Source organism: Myodes glareolus, chromosome 15 (assembly GCF_982192425.1).
Source record: "Myodes glareolus chromosome 15, mMyoGla1.1, whole genome shotgun sequence".
NCBI lineage: Eukaryota > Metazoa > Chordata > Mammalia > Rodentia > Cricetidae > Myodes > Myodes glareolus.
The window spans coordinates 6,699,666-6,722,533 of NC_142040.1; positions in this window are offsets into that span (position 1 = coordinate 6,699,666).

Consider the following 22,868-nt stretch of genomic DNA (forward strand, 5'->3'; position numbering starts at 1 on the left):
AATTGTTGGTATATGCTATAGCTCTACTTTGTGATATATCAAATTTTCTAACAGAATAAGATGTACAATCAACTCTTTATTTCAGAAAAAGTAAATTGACTTAAAAAATGAAGCACTGTTTCGAACAATTTTAACAACAGTATAATTTCTGCTTTTGTATTTCAAAGTGGATTTATGATGGTGAATTTATCTTTTCAGATCAAAAAATTATTAGGATGATTTATTAATATTCATACAATTTCTATAAAATGATGTCAGTTCTATAGGCCGTTTGGGCAGTTGCCTAAACTCAGGCTAAGTTGTTTTCCCTTTCTTTCTTTCTTTCTTTCTTTCTTTCTTTCTTTCTTTCTTTCTTTCTTTCTTCCTTTTTTTTTTATTTCTGAGACAGGGTTTCTTTGTGTAGCTTTGGAGCCTGTCCTGGAACTTGCTCTGTAGAGCAGGCTGGCCTTGAACTCACAGAGATACACCAGCCTCTGCCTCCTGAGTGCTGGGATTTAAGGCTTGCTCCACCACTACTTGGTATTGTTTTCCTTTCTTAATATCAAAGAAAATGCACAGGGGAAGAACTCTGGCATTAAAAAATTCTTTTGCTAAAGGAAGTGTAGTTTCCCCTAAATGTCTAATTTGTAAAGAGGTCATGATACTGCAAATTTAAAAAGAGGGAATATTTTAATGGTTAATAGGGAGAGTCTCTTTCTGAATAGGGCAAAAGATCCCCAGTGACCTGAATCTTGAGTTTTTACATTTGTAAAACTGAACCAATCAGGTCAATTCTACTTTCAAATATATCTGCTCTCTTTTGATTTTTAAAAATTCTTTATACAGAATGATGCTGGCAGAAAAGTTCTTTATAACAATGTTCACATTGTGTTTTTAATTCCACGCACCCAAACAACTCAAAGAGAAAGAGTGAGATATGCCCTGTAAGACTTCAGTAGAGAAAAATGAATTATCTTTTGTGAGCAGTTGTCAGTTGGAGATGGCTTCTGAGTTAGGAATGGGAGCTAGTGTCTAGTTCCCCTCGAGCTTGGACTTCCGCAGGTTCTGTGCATGCTGTCCCAAGTTTCTGTTAGTATGTATGTGCTTCAGTTCTATCGTGCCTGTAAGGCATGCTTCCTTGATGACCTCCATCCCCTCTGACTCTTATAGCCTTTTCCCCTCATCTTTGTCATAGTTCCCTGAGCTCTGATTGGAGGGGTTTGATGAAGCCATTCCATTTAGGGTTGAGTGTTCCAAGGTCTCTCACCCTTAGCACACTGTCCATTTGCTGGACTCTATATTGGTTCTCATCCACTGCAGGGGGAAGCTTCTCCATAGATGGCTGAATGAGATGCTGACCTATGGCTATAGCAGAATATAATTAGGAATCACTTTATTGCTAGGTCCGTTTAGCAGAATGATAGTATTTTTTTTTAATTTAGATCAATGGCTATCTCAGGTTCTTGGCCACCTGAGCCAAATGTGGGTACTATGTAATGGAGTGAGCCTGAGTTCCTAATCAGATAGTGGTTGGTTATTCCCACATTTGTGACACCATTGAGCCAGCATATCATGCAGATAGGTCACCACTGCAAATCTAAGGATTTGTAGCAGAGTTGGTGTTTACCTTTCTTCTGGTAGCATGCAGAGTACCTTCAGCACCATGAACACTAGCCAGCAGGACTGACAACTTGATGTAGGCACAGCTCATCTTCTTCCTGTTCACTGAGGTATGGAAGTAAGCTAATTAAAATAGCTGCAGTTAGATTTAATATGTCTTAACAGAACTGAGGCTCATATGAACTCACAGAGATGATGACAGAATGCACAAGACCTGCACAGTTCAAGTCAGACAAAGCCACACTGGAGAGAAGGGGAAGTGGGCTTAAAGTCCCACCCCTGCCAAAATTCTCTCTGCAATCTATACTTGTTGCAGAGGGAATATGTATTTTCTCCAGTGGAGTGACACTGGGCACATCAATTACACTCCCGGGAAGGCCCCGTGATCAGGAGTAGCTGGTCAACAAAAAAGAGACTCTTTTGTTTGCTCTCTCTCTCTCTCTCTCTCTCTTTCTCTCTGTGCTTTCCACTGTTGTTGTGTTAGTTTCTGCTTCTGTTTTGTTTTGTTTTCTCAGATGTGGAAAGAACATAAAGTTGGATAGCCAGGGAGATGGAGAGGATCTCGGAGGAGCTGGGAAAGGGGAAGAATGTTACCAAAATAAATTGTGTGAAAAAAGTGAATAAAAAAAGAAAAATTTTTAAAAAAGATTTATCTATCTATCTATCTATCTATCTATCTATCTATCTATCTATTTATTTATTATGTATACAGTGCTCTGTCTGCATTTACATCTGCAGGTCAGAAGAGGGCACCAGATCTCACTATAGATGGTTGTGAGCCCTCATGTGGTTGCTGGGAATTGAACTCAGGACCTCTGGAAGAGTAGCCAGTGCTCTTAACCTCTGAGCCATCTCTCCAGCCCAAGAAAAAAAAAAATCTTAATATGGTAAAAATGTTTATAAAGTAAAACCAAAGTGTGTGTGTGTTTGAGCTTTTGAAAAGAACATTTAAAATGTTAGGTAATGACAGCTGGCAAGATGACCCAGTGGGTAAAGACACTTAAAGCCTTAAAATCTGACTTAGATCCTAGGAATTCATGGTGGAAGAAGAAAACTTATGCCTGAAACTTACGCCATGGCATGTGCATCCCTGCACACACACAACACATTCACACATATACATACACACACAAACACACATACCCCCCACATACACAAACACACATACCCCACACACTCACACATATACACAAACACACATGCACATACACATTCACACACACTGAACAAACATGCACAGATACACACTTTATTCATTGAAAAAGATTTTTTCTTCTGATATGATTTTCATATGATATTATGATATTACAGTCTCTCCACTCCCAAATACTTCCAGATCTTACCCACCTCCTATTCACCCAAATTCTTTCTTATTAAAAAATAACAGATAACGTATAAAAATAATAAACTAACAAACAAACCATAATAGGACAAAACAAGCAAACTAACAGGAACAAAGAGCTAAGGACAAAGCACAAGAGACTCACATATCCACACATACGAAACCATGATATAAAAACAAAAGAACTGGAAGATTAAAAACATACCCAGACAATTTTGGAGAAAAAAACCTCTAAAAATACAGTTGGGTTCATGTTGTGTTGACTGACTACTACTGGGCATGGGCCTACCCTTCAATGTCTTTTGTATATCCAGTGAGACTCCATTGGAGAAAACTGACTTTCTTTTGTGGTCAGTTGTCCATTGTGGATAGTTGATTCAGGGATAGGGCTGTGTCCACTTCTCTCAGAGCTGACCTCATCTGCCTTAGACCTGTGCTGGCCCTGTGCGTGCTGCCGCAGTCTCTGAGCTCCCGTGTGTATCAGTCCTGCTTTGTCCAGAAGACCTTGTTTCCTTGGTGTTAACCATCCCCACTGACTCTTACCAGCTCCCTGAGCACCCAGGGGAGAGTTTGTAGCTGGGTTGGTGCAGCCTTTCTCCTCTTGCAGTGTGCGGAGTTCCTTCCACTGCCACAGAAATTGTGCCCTGGATTGACTTCTCATGTTCAGTGAATTACGTAGTTTTGTCTTCAGCTACAGGGCCTTACATTAGTTTGTGGAGAGCAACCAAGATTCCTGGCAATAGCCCGAGTTGGTTAGGGGTTTCCACGGGCCCCTTTGGCAACAGCTCAGTTAGATGTGACCCATTTCTGGCACTGGAGGTTTCAATTGATAGTGAGAGACGTCTCGCCGGGACTGCATCTCCCCATTATTTGGTGATTCCATTTATATTTCCTTTACAGCTGTAATATTTTAAGAAGCTTCTACTACAGTATGTTTCCACATGACCTCTCAGTTTTCTTCTCCCCCACATTTCCTCTCTCATCCACATCTTCTTTTCCCCTCTGTAATTCCCCTGTTCCACTCCCCTCGTTCCATGCATCTATAATATACATCCTTTTCCCCTTTCCTAGGGAGATCTTTCTCTCCCCCAGAGCTCTACTCCATAGTTAACAATTGGGGATTGTATAGCCTGCTTATCAAAGATTTAACAGCTAACTTCCACATGGAAGTGAATAATACCATGTTTACCTTTTTGGGTCTGGGTTACCTCACTCAGGTTGATTTTTTTTCTAGCTCTGTCTAGTTACCTGATAATTTCATGATTTTGATTTTTTTAAATAGCTGAGTGACATTCCATTGTATAAATGTACCACATTTTCACTATCTATTCATCTGTTACTGGACATCTAGGTTGTCTCCAGTTTCTGGCTATTATGAATAGAGCAGCAATAAACGTGGTTGAACAAGTGTCATTGTAGTAGGACGTAGAGTCCCATTTTTAATTGCATTATTTGTTTTCATGATGTCCAGTTTTTTTAAGTTCTTAATATATTTTAAATATTAGCTCTCTATCAGATGTGTAGGTGGTAAAAACCTTTTCCATTCTGTAGGCTGCCACTTTGTGTGAATGGTGGTATCCTTTGCTTGCAGTAGATTTTCAGTTTCATGAGATCTCATGAAGGCTGGACATGGCATCCCAGCAGGAGGAAAAGAGTTCAAGAGCAGACAAAAGAGTCAAGGATGCCCCAGCTGGAGGTTCCACAGAAGCATCAACCTAATAGCACATCTGAAGAGGACCTGGTGCAGACCCCTGCAGGCCCTGTGCTTGCTGCTTCAGTCTCTGTGAGTCCATATGAGCCCCGATTAGTTGATTCATCAGGCCGTGTTCTCCTGGTGTTTTCCATCCCCTCTGACTCCCGAAATCTTTCCTCCACCTCTTCTGTGGGATTCCCTGAGCTCTGAGGGGAGAGGTAGAATGAAAACCTCCAGTTTAGACTCTCTCTCAATATAATGTCTGGCTGTGGGTCTCTGCACTCCCATCTGCTACTGGAGGAAGCCTCTATGATAATGACTGTACAAGGTACCAATCTAGATCCATGATCTATGAGTATAGCAGAACATTTTTAAGAATTTTTTTTAGACTAGTCATGTTTGGTTTTATCTAGGGGTCTGGATTACCCAGTCTCTGTTTCTGGCCATCCACACAGGACAGGGCAAGGCTCCTTCCTGTGGAGTGGGCCTCAAGTTAAATCAGACATTGGTTGGCCACTCTCACCAGTTCTGCACCGCAATGGCCCGAGAGCACTGTAGGCAGGACAGATTGTAGGTCAAAGATTTTGTGACTGGGCTGATGTCTGTGTTTCTCTGTTGGTAGCCTTCAAAGTATCTTCCTGTACCAAAGAGACTAGAATGTAGGGGTGAGGGCTCCGTGCAGGCACCAACTCGAATTCTTCACATTCAATGAACTGTGTGGGAGTTGCCACCCTCAGTGGGGCCCTCAGTCAGTTTGCAGACAGCACCTCTCTGTCCCAGATTCAGCCCTGGTTGTTTAGTGATCTCCAAGGGACCCCCTTGGCTAGCAACTCAACTGAATGCAGCTCAGTCCCACCAACGGGAGTCTTGCCTGGCTACAATAGATGACCAGTTCAGACTCCATATCTCCCATTACTAGGAATCGTCACTGGTGTCTTATAGATTCCTGAAAGTTTCCACACTGCTTCCCAAATTCCCCCAATTCCAGTTGTCTCTACCTACACTTTCTGCCTCCATACCATCTCCCCCTACAGCTGATCCACCCTGCTTCCATTCCCACCAGCTCCCAGACCAAATAGCAGATTCTATTTCCCTTTCACAAGAAGATTCATGCCTCACCCCTTAGAGCCCTCCTCTTGACCGATCTCTTTAGGTCTATAGATTGTTGACTGGTTATCATATACTTAATGGCTAATATCCATGTATAAATGAATACATCCCATATTTGACTTTTGAGGTTTGTCTTATCTCACTCAGGATGATTGTTTCCAGTCCTGTCCACTTGACTGCAAATTTCATGATGTCATTTTTTTTTAAAATTAAATTTATTTATTTTACATCTCAATCACAGTTTCTCCTCTCTGCTCTCCTTCCATTCCCTCTCCCCACCTCCCCTTTGTTCCCACTCTAAATCCACTCCTCTGTTTCTGTTCAGAGGGGCAAGCCTCCCATGGATATCAACAAAGCATGATATATCAAGTTGCAGTAAGACTAAGCATCTCACCTTGTATTAAAGCTGGGCAAGGCAACCCAGTATGAGTAATAGCGCCCCCAAAGCCAGCCAAAGTACAAGGAGCAGCATTAGAAACCGACCCTACTACCAGTGTTAGGAATCCCACAAGTAGACCAAAGTAATCTCTCTCTCTCCTCTCTCTCTCTCTCTCTCTCTCTCTCTCTCTCTCTCTCTCTCTCTCTCTCACACACACACACACACACACACACACACACACACGGCTTTGGTTATAGTCTCCCTGGTTGTCTGTTAAGTATCTGTGCGCTGCTATGAGCCCAGATTAGTTGTTTCTGTGGGTTTTCTTGTGATGTCTTCGACCCCTCTGGGTCCTACAATCCTTTCCACCTCTCTTCAGAAGAATTTTCCAAGATTAGCCTCATGTTTGACTGTGGGTCTCTGCATCTGTTTCCATAAGTTACCAGATGAAGGCTCTCTGATGACAATTGGGGTAATCAAAAAATCTATGAGCATATCAGAATTTCATTGGACATCATTTTACATTGACATTTTTCCAAGCATGTTTAGTTCTATCCTAGGTCTCCGGGCATCCATCCTCTGAGTGCCAGCAGCTCTCCAGGTAGTGTCAGGAGTGGCTTACTCTAATGACATGGGTCTAAGGCTGGACCAGTCATTGGTTGGCCACTCCCACAGTCTGTCTGCCACCCTTACCCCAGCACCTCCCATTAGGAAGGACCAACTGTAAGTCAAAGATTGTATGGCTGGTGAGTGTCCCAATCCTTCCATTGAAAGTCTGACCTGGTCACAGGAGATGGCCAATTCAGGCTACATATCTACTCTTGCTAAGAATCTTAGTCGGGGCCATCATTGTAGATTCCTGCGGATTTCTCTTGCACCAGGTTTCTACCTGACCCTCACATGCCCACTCCCTTTCCAGTTATATCTTTCAGTACTCCCCCGCATCCATTCCTACAATCTGATTCCTCATATTCCCACCTGTCCTCAGTCCACCAACAGAATCTCTTCTAAATCCACTTTGCAGGGAAATCCATACATCTATCTCACCTTGGGCCTTCCTTGTTACCTACCATCTCTGGTCTGCGGATTGTAACATGGTTATCCTTTACTTTACAGATAATATCTACTTAGAAGTGAGTAAATACCATGTTTGTTTTTCTGGGTCTAGGATGCTACACTCAGGTTGATTTTTTTCAAGTTCCATACATTTTACTGAAAATTTCATGATGTCATCACTTTATTTATTTATTCATTTTTATTTTATTGATTTTTATTGAGCTCTACATTTTTCTCTGCTCCCCTCCCTGTCTCTCCTCTCCCCCCTTCAAACCTCCCCCAAGGTCCCCACGCTCCCAATTTACTCAGGAGATCTTGTCTTTTTCTATTTCCCATGTAGATAGGTCTATGTAAGTCTCTCTTAGTGTCCTCATTGTTGTCTATGTTCTCTGGGATTGTGGTACATTTATACAATGGAGTACTACACTGCAGAAAAAAAATAACATCATCTTGAATTTTGCAGGAAAATGGATGGAGCTAGAAAACATTATTTTGAGTGAGATGTCATTATTTTTAACTGCTGAAGATTCCACTGTTTAAATGTACCACATTTTCTTTATTCATTCTTTGGTTGAGGTACATCTAGGTTGTTCTGGATATTATGAATAAAGCTCCTATGAACACAGTTGAGCAAGTGTCTTTTGTATTATGATTGTGCATGCTTTGGGTATAAGTCTAAAAGTGGTATGTCTGGGTCTTGAGCTAGATTGATTTCCAGTTTTGTGGAGTACCCATCTTGTTCTATATCCTCATCAGCATGAGCAGTCATTTATGATTTTGATCTTAGCCATTCTGATAGGTTTAAGATGGTACTTTTGATTTACAATTCCCTGATGGCAAGGATGTTGAACATTTCTTTAAGTGTATCATGAACTATTTGAGATTCTTCTGTTGAGAATTTTCTGTTTAGATCTGTATCCCATTTTTAAAATTGCATTATTTCGTTTTGTGATGACTAGTTTTTTGAGTTCTTTATATACTTTGGAAATAGTTCCTCTGTAAGATGTGTGGTTGATGAAGTTCTTTTCTCATTCTATAAGCTGATGTTTTATAGTATTGATAGTGTTCTTTGCCTTAAAGAATGTTTTCAGTTTCATGAGGTCACATTTATTAATTGTCAATCTTAGTGTCTCTGCTATTGGTTCTATTCAGGAAGTTATCTCCTTTGTCAATGCATTCCAGGATATTCCTCATTTACTCTATCATGTTCAGTGTAACTGGATTGATGTTTTTGATCTGCTTGGACTTAAGATTTGTGCAGGGTCTTAGATGGTCCAGTCTATTTGATGTTCTGTAAAAACTTCTTGTATCTTTACAGGAATATCCTTCTTTAGTTTGAGAAATTTTTCTTCTATGTTTTTTTTGAATATATTTTCTGTACCTTAGAACTTAGATTCTTTTCCTTCTATCCCTCATAGGTTTGCTCTTTTTGTAGCGTTCTAGATTTCCTGGATGTTTTGTATCAAGAATTTTTTTAGATTTAACATTTTCTTTGATGGATTAATTTATCTTCTCTATCATATCTTCAATGCCTTAGACTCTTTTATCTCTCGTATATGGGGGTAATGTTTGCATCTGTAGTTACTGTTTTCTTACCCAGATTCTCCATCTCCAGAATTCCCTTAGTTTGTGTTTTCTTTATTGCTTCTATTTTCATTTTCATGTCCTAAACAGTTTTCTTCATTTTCTTCAATTACTTGTTTGTTTTCTTTGCTTCTTTTAAGAGATTTGATTATTTCCTTCAATTGTTTGTTGTGTTTTCCTATCTTTAGCTGCTTAATTAATTCCCTCCAGTTGTTTATTTGTGTTTTCCTGGATTTATTCATTTCTTCTTTAAGGACCTCCTTCATTTTTTAAGGTCTTTTTTCTTGTGCTTCAGTTATATTGGGATATTCAAGGCTTGCTATGGTAGCATGGCTAGGCTCTGGTGGAGAAATATTTCCTTGGCTGTTATTGATCATGTTTTTTTTTTAAATATTTATTTATTTATTATGTATACAATATTCTGTCTGTGTTTATGCCTGAAGGCCAGAAGAGGGCACCAGACCCCATTACAGATGGTTGTGAGCCACCATGTGGTTGCTGGGAATTGAACTCAGGACCTTTGGAAGAGCAGGCAATGCTCTTAACCTCTGAGCCATCTCTCCAGCCCTATTGATCATGTTTTTATGTTGGCATCTAGGTGTCTGGGTTTGGAGTGACTAAAGGTCTAGTTACAGATTTTTGGATATTCTTTTATTGTCTGGCTGTTTTGTTCCTTGGTTTCTATTTCCTCTCTAGGTTTTCAGTGATTATTATGGCTGTGTGTTTTCTGTTTTTCTGACCTGTCCAGCTAGTGTGTTCACAGTGATTGCTGCTGACATTGGAGGCTGGGATGATAAGAGGAGTGAGGGGAGGGAAATGAAGAGGGATTGGTTTGTGGGATCTAGAGAAGGAATGGAGATAAAAAGGGAGGGTATAGTGGTGCTCTGTTGCAGCACTGGGGTGAAAAAAGCCCACTTTTAATAGAAAGAAAAATGACAGTTGGAGTGGGGCTGTCTCTGACTCTTTTGCCTGCTCTTGGGACCCTTTTCCTCTTACTGGGTTACTTCACCCAGCCTTCATATGAGGGTTTGTACCTAGTCTTTTTGTATCTTGTTATGCTGTGCTCAGTTGATATCCTTGGAAGACCTGTTCCTTTCTAAAGAGAAATAGAGGAGAAGTGGTTATGGGGGAGGTAGGGACACTGGAAGGAGTGGATAGAGGGGAAACTTCAGTTGGGATGGATTGTATGAGAGAAGGATTAAAAAAGATTGTTGGTAGGAATTATGCTGATTTAGTACAGTACAAACTGGCAGGTTCTCCTCCAATCTCCAAGACTTCACTAGCACTGACTGAGTAATTGGTAAGATTCCAGTGCCAGGCCTGATATCTCTCTTGTTGAGTGGATCTTAAGCTCAAGTGGGTGATGTTTACTGTTGATGTATGTATGCCCCTACTGCACTCTTAGGGTTATCATGCCATGATGGGGATTTTGTGGTTCACAGGAATCATAGATGTGCAGGACTGTTGGCTGCTTCCCTCTTTTGGAAGCCTTCATGGCTCTGTCTGGCACCACGGAGAGTAATCTTCAAGGAGGAGGCGTTCAGGTCAGTTCTGGCAAAGGGGACTCTGGGCCCTGTTATTGAAGTGCGTGGTTCCTTCAGCTATAGGGATTTACCTTCTACCTCTCAATTAGTAGTTTTGATAAACTCTATGTATTGCTTTGGAAAATTTGATATGCGATCTCTGTGAAGAAATTCAGATAATAAATTCATTTTCCTATTTATCTTTATTACTCAGTAAATAACTTTGGAATGTGTTCACTCACTGCTTTATTCGTTGTATGTGTGGATGCTCGGTTGAGTAATGCATGTACATGTGTGTGCCAATGCACATGAATGCGTGTGCACATGAAGTTGAAATGCTCATGCTTGTGTATGTGAATGAAGATAAAGAAGTGCTTATGCATCCATGTGTACACCAAGTCAAAGTGCTTATGCATAAGTCAAGGTCAAGTGTTCATGCATATGCATGAAGTCGAAGGCCAGAGAAACACATTGCTACCCTCCTTAATTACTTCCCAGCTTAGTTCCTTGACACAGTATCTCCCACTGAACTCACAGATTTAGCCAGGCCAGTGAGATCCAGGGTTCCTCCTATCTCTGCTTCCCTGTTTCTGGTATTACAGATACATTGCATACCTGGTGTTTTATGTGGGTCCTGGAAATCTGGACATAGATCTTCATGTATGGTAAGTATTTCCTTGACTGGCTGTATAGGAACTACTCATTGCCCATGCTTAAAATAACCTTTCACAGTGTAAAAAGGAAATCGGGCTGAACTGAGCTTATTAATACTTTGTGAGAATTAGTTAACTGATCCATTTTAAAAGAACAAAGAAATGACCGAAGCTGCAACTGTGAGGCATCAGTTTGTATGTGCTAGAAATAATTGATTTAATGAACTAATTTTTAGGTAAATACATAATATACTATCTAACTAAAAGAACAGAGTTTTGAAAATGCAAATAGGTAAAACATTTGTATGAGTTTGCTGCATAGTGACAACTTATTTAGATGTAGGACAATGTAGCGGTTGACATTGACTTTAAATTTTGCATATTTTTATTTTATGTGTATGAGTATTTTGCCTCCATGTATGTATGCTTGCCTTGTTCATACCTTGTACTCTCAGTCAGAAGAGACTGTCAAATGATCCCCTGGACCTGAAGTTACAAAAGGATGTGCACTACCATGATGATGTCAGGAACTGAACTCAGATTCTCTGAAAGGGCAGCACATGCTCTTAAGCACTGAGACAATTCTGTCGCCCCAAGATTGAATTTTAATACTCATGTTGAAAATTGTTGCTTTTTCTCTCTTTCATGCAAGAAATCATAACTTATACCACTTGGCAGTTAGCAGATTGCTGTCATATTCTGTAGGTTAATACTTAGGTGAACTATACAGCAAATTAAATGGTTGGTGATTGCTGCATAATCCAAGGCTGATTCCAACCAGTCAGAATGTTGCGGTGTTGGCTTAGCTGTAAGAAGTCTGTGGCCTGTGGTTTCTGTGACGACTCAGGCTCAGGTGGCTTGGGTATGTCTTGCCAAGCTGTTCTGCAGAAATAAACACAGTGTTTGTAAACAAAATTGCTAAGCTTTGTCTCCCAAGATTTCAAGTTTTCAAAGTATGAGACAGCTGGGTCAAGGGTCAAAGGTGAAAGGCAGCAAGCCATTTGGGGTCTATTTTCTTGCAGAGCCTTTGGCTGCCTTTCAGGCTGAGCTCTTGGAAACAGTTCACACAAAGGCCTTCTGCCAACAGACTACTGACAGTTGGCTTAGGCGGGATCCTGTCACAAAAATCCTCTCCTGCTTTTCTCTCTCTGTCTTGGCTTTGGAAATTTATAAAAATACAAGGAGTATTATACAAACCACCTATGCAAATGAAATAACCAAGTCAACTTGGGTATTGTATGAAATAAGCTTAGATCGGCTTTTCTTTTAGAAGCAGAGCTCCTGAAATTGGATTTCTGGAGATATATTCTTGAAAAATTGTTGGAAAAAAACATTTTGGAAAAATAGTAACTATATTAAAACAATAAAGAAGATTAAAAATAATGACAAAAATATTATTCTGTTAATTGTAAGGTTCTTAAAGCTAAAGTATCCCTGTGCTCACATATGCTACTAGAGTCAGTTGAACAATCTACTGAGACATGTTAATTAATTAATTAATTAAAATTTTAATTATTAATTATTCATATGGTTATTAGGAGATAATTTATTAGTATATGTTATGATTTGACTGCTACGATTTGGTGTGACTTAAAAGGAAGAAGGAATTAGGATTTTCTAGAGGCTCTTTTCCTTTCTACGTCTTTATTGCTGTTGTTAATTTTGTTTCGCATAAGTATGCATTTTAAGAGCAGGAAAAGCACAATCCAACTAAGTACTCTGTGTTCCTTCTCCAATGTTAGTGTTTGTCTCGAAGGCTGCTTTAGTCAGGTGGCTGTCCCATAGGTCAACTGGTCTATTTTCTCTCATGTGTTTGTAGATTTCTACAGTCACAACTAATATTTCGGTTAGTTTTGGCATACTTTCACACCTGGATCTGTAGTCATCTCTTAATAATTACTTGTTACACCAGAAAAAAGGTTTTTTGTTTGTTTGTTTTATTGTTTTTTTTTTTTTTGACCAAGTACCCTAGGCTAGCTCGAAAACTCACAATCTTTTTGTTTCAACATAGAATTCTGGGGATACAGGTGTGAACTCCTGGCTGTACACTTCTTAAGGAGAAAATGATGAGGTGAAAGACCATGAAATGGTGGTCAAGGATCCATATCTCCACACAAAATATGAGACATCAGTCACTTTAACCGTGAGTACACTTCTTTAATGCTAGCAATTAATTATAAAGAGATCACTCAGCTGAATGGAAAATAAACTCATTACATTAGGGAGTTTGGTTTACCTGTTAGGGTGGAACCAAGGCAGGCACAAGCTGCCAATTGTTTTTATTCAGTCTGTACTGGGGAGGCAGGCATGGGTGAGTTGGCCTTTCCAATGGGCTTCATTTTCCTTTTTATATCTGAATACAGCTTCTCCTCCCTCTACTCGTCCCAGTTGCTCCCCACATCCTCTCCCACCTAGATCTGCTCTGTTTCATTTTTACATGTTGACAACATTACAAGTTCCTTAAAAATACAAAAATCACTGAAGCTTTCATGATGTCAAGCAAAACAGATGCAACATTAATTCTTTTGAATTAAGATTCTCCTCATTCATTCAAATTAAAGAAAATATGCAGATAACTTGTGAAAGTATAAAATAATGGTTCTGGGGCTGGAGAGAGTGTTCTGTTAAAAGCACTTGTTGATCTTGTAGAGAATCCAAGGTTGGTTCCCAGTATCCACACGGCAACTCACAACCATCTGTAAGTAGAGTTCCAGGGGATTTCACACCCTCTTCTGACCACCACAGAGGCATCAAATATACAAGTATTGCACATACACATATGTAAGAAAAGGATCCATATACATAAAGTAAAAATAAAAATTTTAATAAATAAAATAATGTTTCTACAAATTTCAAGTTTTTTAAAAAATGATTTTTATATTTTTACAAAAAGAACAATGAAGATTATAAAGTAAGCATTTGGAAGTGTCACAATACTTTATCAATAATCAGATGGAGTGATAATAATTACAAATGTTTTGTATTTTATGTTTTCAAATTACCCATTAATTAAGGAACAACTCAATAATATGATTTTCCAATATTGTATACTGCTTGCTCATAAATTTAAGGAGTATAGTTATGTCTAATTATCATAAAACTACAATCATTAATAGAAATAAACATTATAAAAGGACAATTTTTACTATTGATTGAATGTAGTTCAAATTAGAAAGTCATGAAGAAGAAAATACACTCTTTGTGTGTGTGTGTGTACTTGCTGTCTATCCTGGATTTGTAATGCCAAGGATTATTGATTTCTCAATAATATAAATGACATTTGATAAAGTTGTTGTTACTACTACTGGATGAAATACAAGAAAGGTACAAAATTTCCTGCCACAATACTATATTAAAGGCACTGAAATTACTGGTACTGATCCTGATAATGATGAGGTCAAAGTACATCTTATATACTCTAGAAGAAAGTAAAGATTTCTTGGCTAGCAACTTGAGCTTCTAGCAACCACCATCTGGCTCCTGTTGTTTGGGTTGTAGCTAGGATGTAGTCACCAGCCTCGGAAGCCTGGTTGTTGCTCATACTGGAGGCAGCAGAAACAGGATCAGTGAAAACAAACTTCACAGACAAGATGAGGAAAAGAGAGATAAGATTACAGAGGAGATCTGATGCTAAGTGCCCCTCTTGACCTGCATCTGTGAACTATTTCATACCTTATGGTACCCACTTACTTCCTCACAAAATTTACTAACTAAGAAAATTGGCAAAAGGACTGAATGAAAGAAAAAAAAGTATTTATAATACAGTTTGACTTATATTGATTTAGGACAATGACAGCAGGAGATTTTCTTCTCAGATCTATGATCTCTCTAGCACGAGTGGTGTCAGGTTTACAGTTCCAGGCATGAACTCCTTCCTGTTAAGTGGGTTTTAAATCCAACTGCCCAGTTATTGCATGTTCCCCAAGAAAAATTCTTACTGCTGCAGCAAGGGGGGGGGTGTCTTGCCAATCCAGCGATTGCTGTGGTTCACATCTTACATATGGGTTAAGTTGATTGCTCTCTCCTTTGGTGGCTGGCATAGCATCTTCCCACACCATGAGAGTCAGTCCTTAGGAGGAGGTCCAGCTTGATTCTCTGAAGGGCTGTGTCCACAGTGTGTGGTATCTTCAGCAATGGGAGGCAACCAAGGGAAAGAACAACCTGTAATGTTTTGTGAGTCTCTTGGACAACCATCAAGTCAAATCAAGGTTTCCCATGCCTAGAACTGTGGACTTGTTAAAGAGTCTATGGGGGAACATTATTACCCTAAGTGGTATAACTTCATTGAAACTATTATGTACAAACATACACTTGTATATTACATATCTAATTTTAAGTAAATACAAAATAATGTTTCTCTATGGCTTTTTCTACCATCGTCAATATTCTTTACCCATCCTCTTTTCTCCCCCTGTATCCCCCAAAGCTATCCCCAGTTTTTTCATCTCCCCCAGAGCACCTGTGTCCTACTATCCCTTTCTCTACGGCTCCTTCTCTGCCCTTCTCCCTGGACTATAGTCCATTTCACATTCACTCCAAGTTCTGTCCTCGCACCTGAAGATGGAGAACTAAGAACGAGAGAACATGTGGCAGTCATCTTTCTGGGCCTGGGAGATCTCATGTAATGTTTTTTACTTCCTCCCTTTTACCTGAAAACTTCATTTTTCTTTACAGCTGCAAAGCATTCCACAGTGCATATGCACCACATTTCCTTATCCACTCTTCAGTCCAAGGACCTTCAGGCTGTTTCTATGTCCCAGCGATTGTGACTACCACACCTGTGCACACCATGTAGCTGAGGAAGTAGCTATGTGGAGTAGGATACCAATCCTGTGGACTTACACTAAGGAGTAATGGCATAGCTAGGTCTTCTGGTGCATCTACCTGTCTGTCTGTCTGTCTGTCTGTCTGTCTGTCTATTTATTTAAGTTTTGAGAATTTGCTATACTGATTTCCAGAGTGACTGGACCAGTTTGCAATCATACCAACAGTGAATGAAGTCCCCTTTCCCTATAAAATATATGTATTTTAATGCTCTTTATTTTAATAGTTTATACAATACTATCATATCATATGCTTACTTTACTTAAACATATATAGACGTATTTGGCCAACAAGAAAAGAAGAAAAATCAAAATAAATGTGTGTTTTGAAACACATGTGCATTGTGAATCTGTTGCTTCTCTTAGCTCCTTTATATGTCTGGTCATAGGGTTTAAAGAGATGTGTTTATTTGTTTTTCTGCTTCTGTTAGTTCTCTTGATTGAGCTTAGAGTCTCAAGATAGTTAGGTGAGCACTCTGCCACTGCAATACAATCCCAGCCAGAAACTGTAGTTTTAAAATAGGATGTTAATACAAGATGAATTAATTTTTCTGCTACTTAACTAAAGAAAAAAGACACGATAGAAAGCATATTTATTTTCAACATGCTATTGCCTTAGTCTTCCTTATATTCTGGGTATTTATTTATTTATTTATTTTTTATTTATTTTCTGTTTAATTTTTGGGGATTGAATGAAAAGCTCTGTACATAAGCTAATACTAATACTAATTAATACTAAGCTAGTACTCCACCATAGAGTTGCCCTTGCCCAATTCCTATGTGCTGATTTTAGTTCCTAATCCTCGAGAAATAAGATGCTTAATTGTAGTGATTTTTCTTTTGGTAATTTTTTAGTAGTCAGGCCATTCATAATGTTCTATTTTAAATCTACTTTGGTTTGGCAATTTTCAGTACTAGGCTATGTGGTGAGGACCCCAGGTTGTGTGTATGGGGGTGTATGATGTGGGATTTCCTTCTGTATGCTGTGAATACCATTGGTTAATAAAGAAACTGCTTTGGGCCTATTGCAGTGAAGAATAGGGTAAAGAAGTTAATTCCAGGCAGATAGAGAGAGTAGGTAGAGTCAGGGAGACACCATGTACCCATTGTAGGAGGCAGATGCAGGATGCTGAATGGAACCTTACTGGTAGGCCACAACCATGTAGTGATACACAGGTTACAGATTAATAGAAATGGGTTAATTCAAGATGTAAGATCTAGCTAGGAATATGCTAGAGTCATTGGCCAAGCAGTGTTGCAATTAATGTAGTTTCAGTGCAATTATTTTGTGTCTGGGCAGCTGGGAAATGAATGACCAGTCTCAGACAGCAGCTGGATGTGTGCACATGAGTATGAAGGTTAGAGGTCAGCACTGTGTGTCTTTCTCAATCTTTCTCCATCTTACTTTTTGAGATAATGTTTCTCACTGAACTGCGACTCATTGACTCTGCTAGACTTGCTGGCCTACAATTTCCAGGGACCCTTTTGTTTCTGCCCCCACTCCAAGTTCTGGTGTTGCAGATGTGCGTTGCTGTATACTTTACTTTCTGGCCAGCCTGCTCCAGGAACCTTCTTGTTTTTGCACCCCAAGTCCTGGGCTTACAGACATGCACCACTGCACTCAGCTTTTGAATGTGCATGCTGGGGATCTGCATGCAGGACTCGTGTGTTCAGCAGACACTTTACTGATTGAACCATCACCTCAGATGTGTTTCAGTAAACCTGAGAACTGCCATACTGTTAGTAAGCGGTCAGCGGTGATAGGAATCTCCTTTAAAACCATCCGGTTCCTTTACTGCTGCCACCTGTTTGTGGGCAATGTTTGTGAGGATTAAATGAACAACTACTTCACAAAGGGGTCTTTGTCCCCATCTTAAGAACAAAGAAATTGAGCTACACTTGAAGAAAAATGTAGTTTCTTAGAACTAAAAAACAAACAAACAATAAAACAAAACAAAACAAAACAAAAACCAAACTGGATTCACTTTCCACTTTGAAATTATATGATTTTTGGGCAAAAAAAAAATCTATTGCTCCTTTTGAAGTTTAGTTTTCTTATGTGACATAGGTTATTGGGAGAGTTTGAGTGAAACTGATGTGAGGATGCTTTCAAGCTGACAATACCTGCCGTGTGATCCAGGATTAGAGTATTAAAATAGACGGCCACTTGTGAGGCCATTGGCTTAAAATGCTTAGACAGAGTAGCCCAGTGCTCTTGATATTGTCTCCATACGGTCTCAGAGACAACAGGTTTGCTTGCCACAAAATTTATATATATTACTAATATTTACCATAAAATAAATTTTGTGTATGTACCTTTAAGAAATATAAAATAGTTGGTTTCTCTGTTCTCCTTTCCAGCATCCTTAGTATTATTTATCCTTCCCTCCTCCCCTCCCTTTATCCTCCCATCTCCTTCCCTACTTCGGTCTCCTCTTGTTTTTTCCCTCTCTCCTTTCACAGCATCTGTTTTGTATCCATCCCTTCTTGGACAACTTCCTCCTCTGCTTTTATTGTCTTCTTTCCTGGCCTCTGTCGTTACGTCAGTTTATATCCTCCCATCTAAGGATTTGGATCTGGATCCGTTACTTCCTGGGTCTATCTTGCGTTACTCATCATAATACTTCTAAGTTCTATCTGTTTACCTGCAAATCTCATAATTTCAGTTTTCTTTACAGCCAAAAGAATTATATTATGTATATGCATCATATTTTTTTATCAATCCATCAGTTGATGGACATCTAGGCTGCTTCCCTTCCCTAGCTACTGTGAATAGAACAGCTATGAACATGAAGAATATGTTATCTATGTAGTAAGATATAAAGTCCTTTACATATATTTCCAGGAGTCATACAGTCAATTCATTCACACACACACACACACACACACACACACACACACACACACACACACACATCTTTCTAAGGAATCTCCACACTAATTAATTTCCAGAGTGGCTGTACCAATTTTCCTCCCAACAGCAGTGAGTGACGACTCCCCTTCTTCCACATCCTCACCAGCACTTTTTTATTTTATTTTTTTTAAATCTTGGCCATTATGACTGGTGTAGAATGAGATCTCAAAGTGCTTTTATTTGCATTTCCCCTGGTTGCTAAGGACATTGAACATACTTTTAGGTATTTCTAATCAATTTTATTTCTTCTTTTGAGAACTGTCTCTTTAGACTATGGGCTCAGCAACATATATCTAACAGAGCAATAGTAGGGTAGATAATAACTGTGCAATTAGACTTCAGGTCCTCGCAGTGGAGGGAATTTATGACCTCGTCCTGCAAATTTAGTCAAGAACCCATGGCTGAAGAGGTCATAGACCTAATGGAGAACCTACTGCAACCTGCTAAGCTGATACAGCCTCCAGCTGCCTACTTGTAACTAAAGGGCACACCTATCCTTATCCCTGCAGATGGTGCAGCTCTCGCCCTTCAGAGATTTCTTTCTGTATCGGACAGAGGCCATCTCTGAGAAGCACTGTCACAGTGCACAGACTAAGTGACTATGGAGTGTACATCCCCAAATAAGATATCTGCAATACAAGTTCGATGCCCCCCAAACAAGAAACACCGCAGAAGAATGGGTGGGAATACTATGAGAGCCAGACAACTGAGAGAACTGCTGCAAAGGAGTGCCTTCTGGACAGGTTGAAGATGTACCAGTGAATTGCCAAAATTATTGTTACCTGCCTAAGACCTGCACAAAGCCACATCGGTCAAAACTGTTCCAGCATGGATGGGGAAAGAACATACAAAGCTCCACTTTTAATTGAAGAGGTTTAAGTGAAGATGGTTGCTAAGGGAAGGAAAGTCAATTTTCTTCAGGAAGAAATCTCTTGATATGTTGTTGTCCCTGCCAAGTGGTCATCTCTACACCCAAGAACATATGGGCCACGATAAGAGGATATATATTACATATAATATTTATACATTATATTACATATAATATATATATTACATATGTGTGTTTGTGCATGTGTGTCTATAGCTAACATTTTTAGAGTAAGAGGTAAGGTTATGAATTTTAGAGGAAGATGTGAAGAAGACATGAGAGGAATTGGTGGGGGAGGGAGATGGGTAGATATGATGAATATACATTGTACTCATGTATGTATGGAAATTTCCAAGAAGTTAGTTCAATATTTTAAATAGATTAGGCATAAATCTTTGTAAAATTATAGGTTACTAAGGATGGATTTTATTATTTATTTGTATCCTTAGAAATACTTTTATAAATGTTGTATCAAATAAACAATAAGAAGAAATCTTGTTTCTATGAGTGCCAACCTAAAAGGTGAATCTATGTGTGCGATATGTTGTGGAAAATATTTAAATAATAAACATAGCCATCCAAGATTATAATTTGACCATTTATAACTCTTTCAGCTTTGTAGGTTATGAACAGAGGTACAAATTACATCACCTACACACTTTCTTTCTTCCTAATTTAAACTGATAGGTTTCATATCAATCGATATACCAGGGACCAGGTGTGTTTTATAGTTTCATTTTTTTTTAAATTTGGGAATACTTGAATTTAATGAGAAATTCTAGAAATGGTACCCAAGTTTACACATGAAATTAATCCATTCCATATCTACTTTATGAAGATGGCTATTTATGCAACATTTTCCGTGTCCCTGAGTTTTCTTTGCCATGGCCCAGTTCAGACAGACAGGAAGGAAGCAAGTGCTTTTGGTTCTCATGTCTTCCCCTGTCCTTTGATTCAAGGCCTAAGGCCCAAGTGAAGCCATCAACCCTTCCCCCTTTCTTCCCTCCCCCTCCTTTTCTCCTTCCCCCTCATTCCCTCTCTCCCCATTCTTTCTCTTTTCTCCCTTCTTCCCTTCCCCTCCCACGTCCTTCTCTCCCCTCCCCTTCCTTTCCTCTCCCTTTATTGGGTCCCCCGGTCCTGTACTGATCTCTAGAGACACATGACCAGACACAGCCAGAAACGAGGGTTAATTTCACTTCTCGGGGCCCAGTCACATAAAATTAGTCATCACATTAATTTGAGTTTTATGTGTGTTTTATGAAAGCAGTGGGAAGTCAGGAATAGCTCAATACTTTTTTTGTCACAAGAAAGTAAGAGATAATAGATGTCATTTCTTGCCATTTGTATTATCATCCAAAATAATTTACTCCAAAGTCAGTCAGAACAGATCACAAAACAGTCATGTTTCTCTCCTCTCACCTGGACATTTTGTCACATAAATTGCTACATCTAAAAATTGTGTACATAAGTAGACAAAATGCTTTCAAAGATCTTTTATACCATGATAACTTGAATAAATGGGGAAGGAGAGGAAAGAATGGGGAAGGGGAAAAAGGAGGTGGAAAGAAAGAAAAGAAGGAGAGGAGGGAACAGTGAGAGGAGGAGAGGATAGGAGATGTTAGAAGCATATTTGATACCCTTTTTTTTGACCAGATCACCTATATTTTTATAACATTATGTGGAGATGTATGTAAGAGCTGTATGTAAGTTTTAGATGTTGTAAGTCAACTACAAGTTAGCATGCAGCTTGCCTGGAGAATCAATCTTCTGTTGGGTTCCTTGGGATATCCTTCGAAAAATACCTTGATTTTGAAAACTGATTGTAAGGTCAACTTAATGTCACACCGTGAGTCAGAAATTTCTTCTTTGAAAAGCAGATCTGGGTCGTTGGATAGCTGCATTTGCTCTCTCATCTCTCCTTTTGTGTCTTTTCTAGACATTACAGGGGAGTGCTGTGTGATCGGAAAGGAAGTTTGGTTTTCCAGTGTGCTGAGTTTTAACACTTGGAAACAAAAGAATGATTACTTTAAATAACTTTTTGAAGCTACAATTGAAAGATGAGACAAAGCTCATTAAAATAAAAATGGTAGTGAACTCAAAGACCCTATAGTTCACCCTTGTATACATGAGGAAACCTAATTAAAAAACAAAACAAAACAGACAGGTATCAGGGCAGGCAAGATGACTCAGAGGTAAAGGCACTTGTTGCTAAGCCTGACAATCTGACATCCATTTCTGGACACACATGGTAGAAAGAGGGAACAAATACCTGTAGGTTGTCCTCTGACCTCCACATACTGGTCGTGGCATGTGTGTGTTTCCTCCCCTACTAACTAACTAGATAAATGAATATAGTGGAAAAATTAAAAGATAAACTGGCATCGGAATGCTTAAAACTGCCTTGATAGTCTGTTCCTAGTTTCAGTATTTTGATGCACTTTTAATATTCCCAGTGTCTCTGTAAGATATGTTCATGCTTGTCTCTATGTGTTTTATTTGAGTCTTAACAATGGCACATTTTGAAAATATCTTCCTTGGACCTTTGAAAGGTAATTATGAAGCTCATGTAAGTTAAGATAGAGTGAGAGGACCTTGGACTTCCCACAGGGTAGGGAACTCTGACTGCTTTTTGGACTGGAGAGGGAGGGGGAGGGGTAGTGAAGGGAGGGGGAGGGAAATGGGAGGAGGGGAGGAGGTGAAAATTTTTAATAATAGTAATAATTAAAAAAAACCTGAAAAAAAGAATTCTGGAGGCTTCTGTTCCCCATTGGTTCTGCTTTCCTGGTGGTAATTTAGGTATTTGTCAGAAGATTAACAGAACATGCAAACCTCTGACTGTGACAGGGAAGTAAGCCAAGTTCTACTTCATTTAATAGATCTTATTTAAAGATTTAAGGACTTTGTATTTTTAAAAAATTAAACATTTAAATGGAAGAAATTATTCAAATAAACAAAACCAAAATATTGTTTAATATAAATATTTAATTTATAATTGGTATTAGAAAATTAAAGAGGACTTGATTTCAAATGTTGAAAGAGCAGAGATTAGCAAATGCTAGAAGCATTAGCCTTCTGAGCCTGTAGATTTATGGGCATTTGTTGTGAGGAAGTGCAAGCAGGTCCACATCCACTTCTGGCTTGCTCTACTTCTCCAGACCTGAGCACCACCATGAAGTCAGCATGTGCTTATCTTCCAAGTCCACATACTCCCAACCTGTTCTGTCAATATGCGCTCTGCTAACCACCTGTGGCTATGTAACCTCCATTAAAATGAATTGTATTCTGTTCCTGGGAGCAATACCATGTAACATGGGTTCTACATCT